General features: G+C 37.0%; 1 pseudogene; it reads right to left on the bottom strand.

Moving 5' to 3' along the window:
- Positions 1-6,747: 6,747 nt before the first annotated feature.
- On the bottom strand, positions 6,748-8,456 carry LOC132642783 (RING-H2 finger protein ATL46-like; annotated as a pseudogene).
- Positions 8,457-9,230: the final 774 nt, after the last annotated feature.

Below are 9,230 nucleotides of genomic sequence, written 5' to 3' on the forward strand. Positions count from 1 at the left end.
GAGGAGAGTAGGAGGCCGTTCTAGGGTTTGAGGGAATGAAAAATAATGACTTGAACTGATATGGATGAATATATACTGCCCTGTGAAATTGCAGTTTACGTCCTGAACAGTGCTGGACGTATTTCACTTTACGGGCCGTAAATTGATTTACGGTCCGTATTTTGATTTACGGACTGCACTGCCTCTCTTCAGTAAAATGGTCATAACTCTTTGCACAGAGGTCCGTTTGACCCCCATAATATACCGTTGAAAAGGTATTTCAAAGCTCTACAACTTTCATCAAGAAGTTTTCCAAAATTCCAAATAAATTTTGAAATACGGGCCGTAAACTGAAATACGGTCCGTATTTAACCATGTGACATCAAAATGCCAAATTCCGGAATGTTCAGAAATTCTTGGTTTCAGTTTACGAGCACTGTTCATGGGCGTAAACTGAAATACGATCACTGTTCATGGGCGTAAACCACCATATTACAACTGAACAGAGAAATTCCAACTCTCACATTCTTTATCTGACTTTCTAAGTCTAGGATCATGATCAAAGTTTAAGTTAAAGGTATGGGGTGTTACAATATCTCCCCCTTGGGATCATTCGTCCTCGAATGATGGGTCATGGTTAATAATATGGCTGGACATGGCTTGACTACATGAATGTGAAGGAAACATGACATGAAACATGGAGACTGAACTAACATGACATGGTCACATGGAAACGTGAATACTGAGACATGAACATGGGCACTGGATAGCTGACATGAGCGTGGAACATGAGACATAACATGACATGGGCATGGAAACTAATATGACATAGTTTCATGAAAACATCAGTGCCCAAACATGAGACATGAATAGCGAATACATGAACTTGAACGTGAAACGTGAGGCATGAATACATAAGGGACATTATAACTCTTCTCCAAAATGTCATTAAGCCATCATTAATTTGATACTCATAATTCTTGCCCGACACACAACATATACCTTGCTTTCCTTAACAACTTTCGTCTCCTACCTCAAATGTCTTTGAAATCTCATTTAGAATCATTAAATATTACTTCTTACTCGTCAACATGTCGTAAACGTCATACCCTTCGTGGGTATATTCGCGGTACGCTAACGGGGAAATTTCGAAGGTGTAACATTCTCCCCCTCTTTTGGAACATTCGCCCTCGAATGTTAACATTCGGGATTCTACAAAAAATTTGCCAGAGTTTCCCTTGTAATATGACACTACCAACCTGTCACAACAACCCATAATATCATTGCCTCACAGGGCTACATCACAATAGCACTATAAATTGGCCACACACGACCAAAAGCATGAAAAGAAAGCTTACATACCTCAAAATATTGGTGTTTCATCATAAATCTCTTCTGCGGGCTGAAACAAGCGCGGGTACATGGATTTCATATCCTCCTCGGCTTCCCATGTAGCTTCCTCAACGTTCTGACTTCTCCACAGGACTTTCACTGAGGCTACTTCCTTAGTTCTCAACTTGCGAACTTGACGATCAAGAATGGCTACGGGGATCTCCTCATAGGTGAGGCCATCCTTAACTGTTATAGTATTAGCAGGAACAACCAACGATGGGTCTCCTACACACTTCCTCAACATGGACACATGAAACACTGGGTGTACAGCAGCTAAATCTTGTGGCAACTCAATTTCATAAGCAACTAGACCAACCTTTCGTAGAATTCTGTAAGGTCCAATATATCTGGGACTGAGCTTCCCTTTCTTGCCAAATCTCATAACACCCTTCATGGGTGATACTTTAAGGAACACCCAATCATCTACTGAAAATTTTAAGTCCCTTCGCCTCACATCCATGTAAGACTTCTGGTGACTCTGAGTTCAAATGCTCTTAAATTAACTTGACCTGCTCCATAGCCTGATAAACTAAATCTGGTCCTAACAATTCTACTTCACCAACTTCAAACTAACCAATCGGTGACCTGCACCTTCGCTCAAAAGGGTTTTCAAACGGTGCCATACCAATACTAGCATGGTAATCCTTTTTTTTTTTTGTAAGTAAACTCAATAAGAGGCAGGTGGTCATCCCAATTACCATTGAAATCAAGGACACATGGTTACTGAACTGAATGAATACAAGATTACTAAACTGCTGAGATACTAAACTGAATGTCTATTGAACTGACTGAAGACTGGGATGACTGAATACTGGATTAGCTGAATACTGAACTGACTGAATACTGGATTAGCTGAATACTGGACTGGCATGAATACGTGAGTACTGGACTGATATCTGAGTACTAAGCTGACATGAATATTATAACATGAGATCTGAATAGCGTATCTGTCTGACCATTTGTCTGAGGATGAAAAGCTGTGCTAAGGTTCACCTTGGTACCCAATCCTTTCTGAAAGGATTTTCAGAAGTTCGCTGTGAACTGAGCACCATAATCTGAAATAATGGACACTAGGGTCCCATGCAATATGGCAATTTAATTAACATATGACTTGGCATAATCTTCTTGTTCAATCTGTGGTCTTAACTGGCAATAAGTGCGTTGACTTCGTAAGTCTGTCCACAATCACCCGAATTAAATCATGCCTCCTAGCTGAATGAGGTAGACCTAGAATGGTGAGCTTCTGACATAATTAGCTCTTTGAGTCCATCTACCTCTGGAACGCATAATTTGCCTCGGTATCTCAAGGTACCATTATCTCCCCCTTGTTCAAAAGCTAAGGCTTTCTATTCGTGAATCCCCTCTTTCATCTGCAGCAAGTAGGAATCACCAAACTGCTTCTCTCTAACTTCGATGACTAAGGAGGAATAAGCCACGTTCTGGGCAACAACTCCACCCACTTCGGAGCCTGAAGGTCGAATTCCTAGCTTGGATAAGCGGTGAACTTCTTTCACCATATTTCTCTTGTTTGTCTAAATCATGAGCCATACTTGTCATACTTGATTTTAGATACCTACTAAAATACTCATAGTACTGTTGTGCGCTAAGTCTATGACTAGCACCCTAAAGATTAGAGTCTCATGCAATGACACTACCTTTGTGACACATAACTAGGCATGATCTTATAGTTTTTTTTTTTTTTTTTTGTGATCGCCTAATCGATAGTAATTGAACTTGACACGATCCGTTCGACGATCATTCTACTCATTTCGGGTTAGGCATATTCCCTATGGAGACTATCTCATTATGCCAACCTAACTGAATTAAGGTTCTTCATATCTCATACTAACCCTTCGGGTCTTCAATTATCTCACTGGACTTACTGGCGATTTATGGATCTCCCCCTTATACCAAGGCTAACGTCTTATACTTACAAATTATTCTCTTTTGATGGGATCCAATTAACATTCCTTATCTTCTGTAATTTCTTTGAACTCTACAACATTGATGAATCTTTCGACTCCCATCTGAGCAATTTCTCATGGGGAAAAACTAAATTTACTTATATGAACGGGTTGCTACTGTATTCATAACTGGCATACTCCATCTTAATGACTTAACTCTGCTCACATTGTAAATCTTAAGACAACCCCTTTTGACAACTCTTAAAGGCTATTCTTCTGTAGTTTGCTCTCTTACGGCTTAGCTGATTTCTTCTTCCACTAATCACTCTACTCTGAACTTAACTTAAGCCCTTGGTTTCTAACACACATTCGAATGTATCCGAACTGTCACCCACTTAAGGTGTCCATCTGAATAGGAAATCAAATCATATTTCTCAAAGTCAGCCGTACTCGTTACTTAGTCAAATCTTATCATTACTGTTGACATGGATTTTCCAGACATATTACGAACTTATATCTCATTCTCCTTCTATTTCTAGGAAAATTTTGGCAGAGTTTCCTCTGTATTTCTTACTATCCCAAAACCTGCACGCAGGAAATACCAACAATGCCTCACAAGGCCAACATATATACATATATATCATATCATATCATAGCCACACAGGGCTCCCAATTTCAACAACAGTATAAAAATGATGAACTTACCTCATATGTCCAACTCAAACTGTACCTGTTACACTTTCCTGTTTATTTTCCCTTTAAATCTTTAACTGCAGATGGAGTGGGTCCTGATGACCTCCGGTAGAAAACTGTCTGCCACCACTTCCTTGAGATCCTCCATGATTTACCTTTTTCTTGTTGACTTAGCTCCTTTTCTAATTTCTCTGATATCCTCTCCCTGTTGTATTCCATTCTCCTTTCTCAAGAACATCATTATCATTCAACATACCATTCATTCCACTACACCCCTTCTCGGGCAACTTACATTGTATTCCACTTTCAATAGCACTTGAAGTCTCATTCGTTACCAGTAAGTACTGCACAATTGTACCCCCCTATGGGTAAACATCTTTACTTGGACCTTGAATTACCTGTTCATCTCCTGCGCATTCGAAACGTACGTAATTCGAGAGGAAGAGAAGTTACTTATTGCTCTAAGCTTCATGGCACGATCTAGAGTAGAAAGAAATGAGACAAATCCTGAATGTCTTGGTGGTCAACTGTTTATATGTATGGGGCCCTCACACATATAAAAGTGACCCCACTGGACACGGTTTCATAGACTCCCTAAAGATCCTTGAACCTAGGCTCTGATACCAAGCTTTGTCACGCCCCGAACCATGTCCTGGACGTAACACGACACTCGGTGCCTGACTGCATGTGACCGAGCGAACCACATGGCTTGCTGAATCATCATGATACATAACATAAGCGGAATATAACATGAATGCATGATGAGCCTTTATAAAACATGGTAAGTCATAATACTTAATAAAATACTTGTTTAAACATGAGTGAGCCAAAATGGCTATACGACTCCAAATGTCTGACATGACATAACTGACTTGTCTAGTCTATGAAACCTCTATCATGAGTCTGACTGGAAGACATACTTACTGGGACAAGGCCCCCTGCATACCTTAGATGCATAACTAATCATAAACAAAAGTTAACTAAACCCCGAATGAGATGGGGCTCACCAATAAGCTGATACGAATGCTGTCCTACTGAGCAGATGTGTCGTCCTGTATATCAGTACCTGCATCGTGAAATGCAGGCCCCCGGGCAATAAAAGGGGACGTCAGCACATTGAATGTATTGATATGTAAAGCAACTGAATGAAATAACATGGGACATGGAATAACATGATAAGAACTGAAACTGAAAACCTGGACATGAACATGAGCATGAGTATATATATATATATATATATATATATATATATATATATATATATATATATATATATATATATATAACATAAGTAAAACATGATAAGTAGGGAGAGCATTTCATAAACCGACATGTGATATCACCACGTGGATACGTGGAGTCTGGTACCTCGCCGGACCAGCAGAGCCCTCATACCTTGCCAGGGTATAAGGTGGTAACGTGCCTGATGGATCCATTCAGTCATACCCCATTTTAACCGGGTTAAATTAGAGTACAACATATTGGTGATTCATATTTGTTTTATTTTAAGGAGTCGCCACCTAATTGATTTTAAGGTGAATTAGGGCACCTAATTTATTAACTAAGGTAAAGTTGGCTAAACCTCCGTTAATAGTCTGCTTAATCAGTGTGATTCTAGGTAAGGGTTCTATATTATCCTAAAGGGAAGGGGTTAGGCATCCTTTAGAATCCGTTAACTACGGTTATCCGGCCAAACTTAGGTCAATTAATTAGGGTTAGATAAGGTGCTTAAATTTTAAGAAAAGGGGCTAAGAAATGTTGCTAAGGTTTTTAAGAAAAATATAAGAATGTTGCTTAAGATAGGATTTAGAGAAAATATAATAATTTGCATAAAAGAAGATTGTAAATGCCATTTAAAATAAAACTTATAAAATTTGCAAAAGACTTTATATAATAATGCTATTTAAAATAAGATTTGCATAAAATATATAAGTAGAAGAAAAGAAAACGCAATTTTGTGCAGTGTTTTAATAAATATTTGAAACAACTCAAATGGTGAGATATTAATTGATTTTGCGATTTAAGAGCAAAAACATGTAAACAAAAAAATGTAAAAAAATAGCTTATGTGAGCTTTCTTTATCCTTTTATTAACTATGCTTAAAAAGTATGCATAATGGGCTCAAAACTTAAAAAATATATTTGAGCTTATATTTGCGTATTAGTGAAATCCTGAAATTCCCAAGATAGTAAGAACAAAAATGATTCCTTTAACCCAAAATATATAGGCATGCTATTTTGCAAATCAATTATTCCAATAAAATAAATATTATATATGCTATAAATAGTTCAACATAAAAAGAAACTTATGGGACTAATGGCGAGTTTCTCTCTTAAATTCTACCCATTATACTAAAGCTAACCCACTAAATTTTACTAGAATTCATCTAAGTTAGGAAAACAGAACAAAGTAAGGGTTAGTCAAATAATACAAATTAAATGCATAAAAAAAAAAAATAGAGGCTGAAATAAAATTAAATGGGCTCAACCCATTTTTGAAGGACTGCTACTGCTGCTGTTGCTGCCTATTGGGCTTTGGCCCAGGACTTTTTTTTCTATCTTTTTTTTTGCGGACAGATGACTGGACAGGGAGAGGAGTCATGTTGGGCTTTGAGCCCAACGCCAAATGCGGAAGAAGAACGAGTTTCTCGAACTCGTATGCGATGGTCATGCACAAAACGAAAGAAAAGGATTAGTACCTAATCAATGAGTAAGGTTAAACATGTAGGATATAAATTCAAAATAAATCAGTAGACTCTGTATATTTTGTGTATATTTTAAGTATACATCATGTATACACACTCAATAAGGCATATCTGTTCACGCAGTAACATATAGGACTCACGCAATAACATACAGGACTCAGCATAGATATAACCCAGACAAGGCATACTTGTAATTTTGGATACACACAAAACCAAGTAAAAAAATGTTGCGGTAGATAACATAAAAGGACTTAATCTGACTGTGTTTATAACATTCAAACATGCACTGGACTCAACCGAGGTGTACTTGCAACATTCGGAATTCATACGAATCTTAACCGAACATATTGGCATATTTATACAGGTACCGAATCAGATAAAGCACACTGGCAGCATACAAAAACAGGTACTGATCTGAGGCAGGCCACAGTTGTTCACATATGGGTAAACACATAATTAGGACAGACCCTTCTGAATTTCACAGAAAAGTAAATAAGTGGAAAGAAAATAAAGCAAGCAATATTCCAATTAAAGCAAAGTAAACTGGTTTTTAATTACTGATTATTTGGAAAAGGAAGAATTGTTTAAAACTTTAATATGGACAAAATCACGATCAACTATTATCTCAAAACCAATTGTTTTTAGAAAAAGATAGGCTATACCTTAAAAGCTGGTAATTAACAATGGAAAACTAAAACAGGCCCGGCATGAATCCCACCATTATAAACTGAAGCAAGCTAAGAATGGCATGCATCTAAGCAAAACTAACAAACAAAGTCTTTTTTCCCAATTTCAAGAACACCATTGTTTATGTTCTTGAATTCGCCAAGTCTTACTGAAAACACCCTTCTTGAACTGATAATACTATCTAAATCCTCATTTGGTTTTGGCCTAACATGTTCGGAAACCCCACCACATTCATCATCACTATCAAAGCAAAAGATTGGATTTTCAGTACAAAAACCAGGTGTAAAAAGGATATCTCTACAAAGCAGACAAGTTGAATTTGACAACAGCCGTGTATTTATACAACTTATATGAAAGCATGACTACATAAAGGGAGCAATCTTAATTTATCTTCTTCTGAAAACTCACATAAACAAACAGCACAATCAAATGGCTCTTTCAAACCAACTAAATCTTTGTAGAGAAACACTGGAAGAGAATCAATTAAGGTTTGATCTAAACCTAAATCATGAAGATTAAAAAGCTGTTGCAATTGCCTTTCAGAGTCTCTATTAGTTTGAAAGATTGATGAAGTGGACCTATTTTCCATCAAATACCTAACTAATAAATGCAAGACACCATAAATAAAGAATATGATAGCTAATATTACTATGATAACAAGAACAACTAGACTAATTTTATTTCCAGATGATGGTGGTGATGAGGATTCTTTATGGGATAGATGAATATGGTGGTTCAAAAGAACATATTTTCCCAAGGCATTTTTTAGCACCTGTACACATACTAAAAAGAAAATATCTTGCTCATACCTTTTTTCAAGAATCATACAGTAATATCATTTTTCATCAACAACAACAAGAAGCCCAGTATATCATTTTCATCACTTGAAAGAAAAGCATATAGTACTACTTCTTGCTGGTGGCACAAGGACAAAGCCAACTCATATATATTGAGGTGTACAAGGAATAGACTCACATTTCTCTACATTTACAAAGAAACCCAAATTCACTAATGCTCAGGAAAGAATGAAAATGACAAAATCTTGAACTGGATTTGTTAGAAAACAAGACACTTTTGGTAGGAAACTGATCAGTCGTTCCATATAAATGAAGGGCAGCTGCCATTTTCTATAAACACTAAAAGAGAAGTGAAAACGGAGATCCTTTACTACATTCTTTTAACTGCAATTTAACAAGACTCGGTCAAAGGAAGGATCCTTTAAATCATTAAGCCAACATTTAACTGGTAAACATCCTAATTTATGTTTCAAACTAGTTTTCGAGCAAAGAAGGCAGGCCACAAACAGAAGCATTTAAACTATATTTTAGGATGATCAACCCTATCATGGCAGCCAAAATAATCATCATAGAATGCTTACTCATCAGAGATACTGATCCAGAGGGGAAACACACAACATGTAGCAATTATATATGCCCAGTACAGAATTTCAAGCATGCATCACAGGTTTCCTAGAATACCAGATGAATTCACAGATTCTACAGGCTGTATTTCAAAATCTCTTGAATCTTTCCAACACACTCTGAGACTTTAGAGCTAAACCAAATCGAACTGAATTCTTATTATGGGCTTTATACTTCTGAAACAGAACCACATGGAACATACGACAGTCTTGGTCATTCTCACAACAAATAATGTCATTTCAGTCTTAGCAAACTCATTTTAATCTCACAGGCTTACGGGTTATACTTATCATCAATAGAACACTATGAAGGCAGTATTGAATTCAAACAACACATCGTAGAGGAAATAATCATGCTGTATCCAGATAGGGGATCATGAGTGACTTTAAACTCCAATAATCAAACAGATATAAGAGTTAGGGTTTATACCCAAACTAACACAACATGCTT

Source organism: Lycium barbarum, chromosome 5, assembly GCF_019175385.1.
Source record: "Lycium barbarum isolate Lr01 chromosome 5, ASM1917538v2, whole genome shotgun sequence".
In the NCBI taxonomy this organism is placed as follows: Eukaryota; Viridiplantae; Streptophyta; class Magnoliopsida; order Solanales; family Solanaceae; genus Lycium; species Lycium barbarum.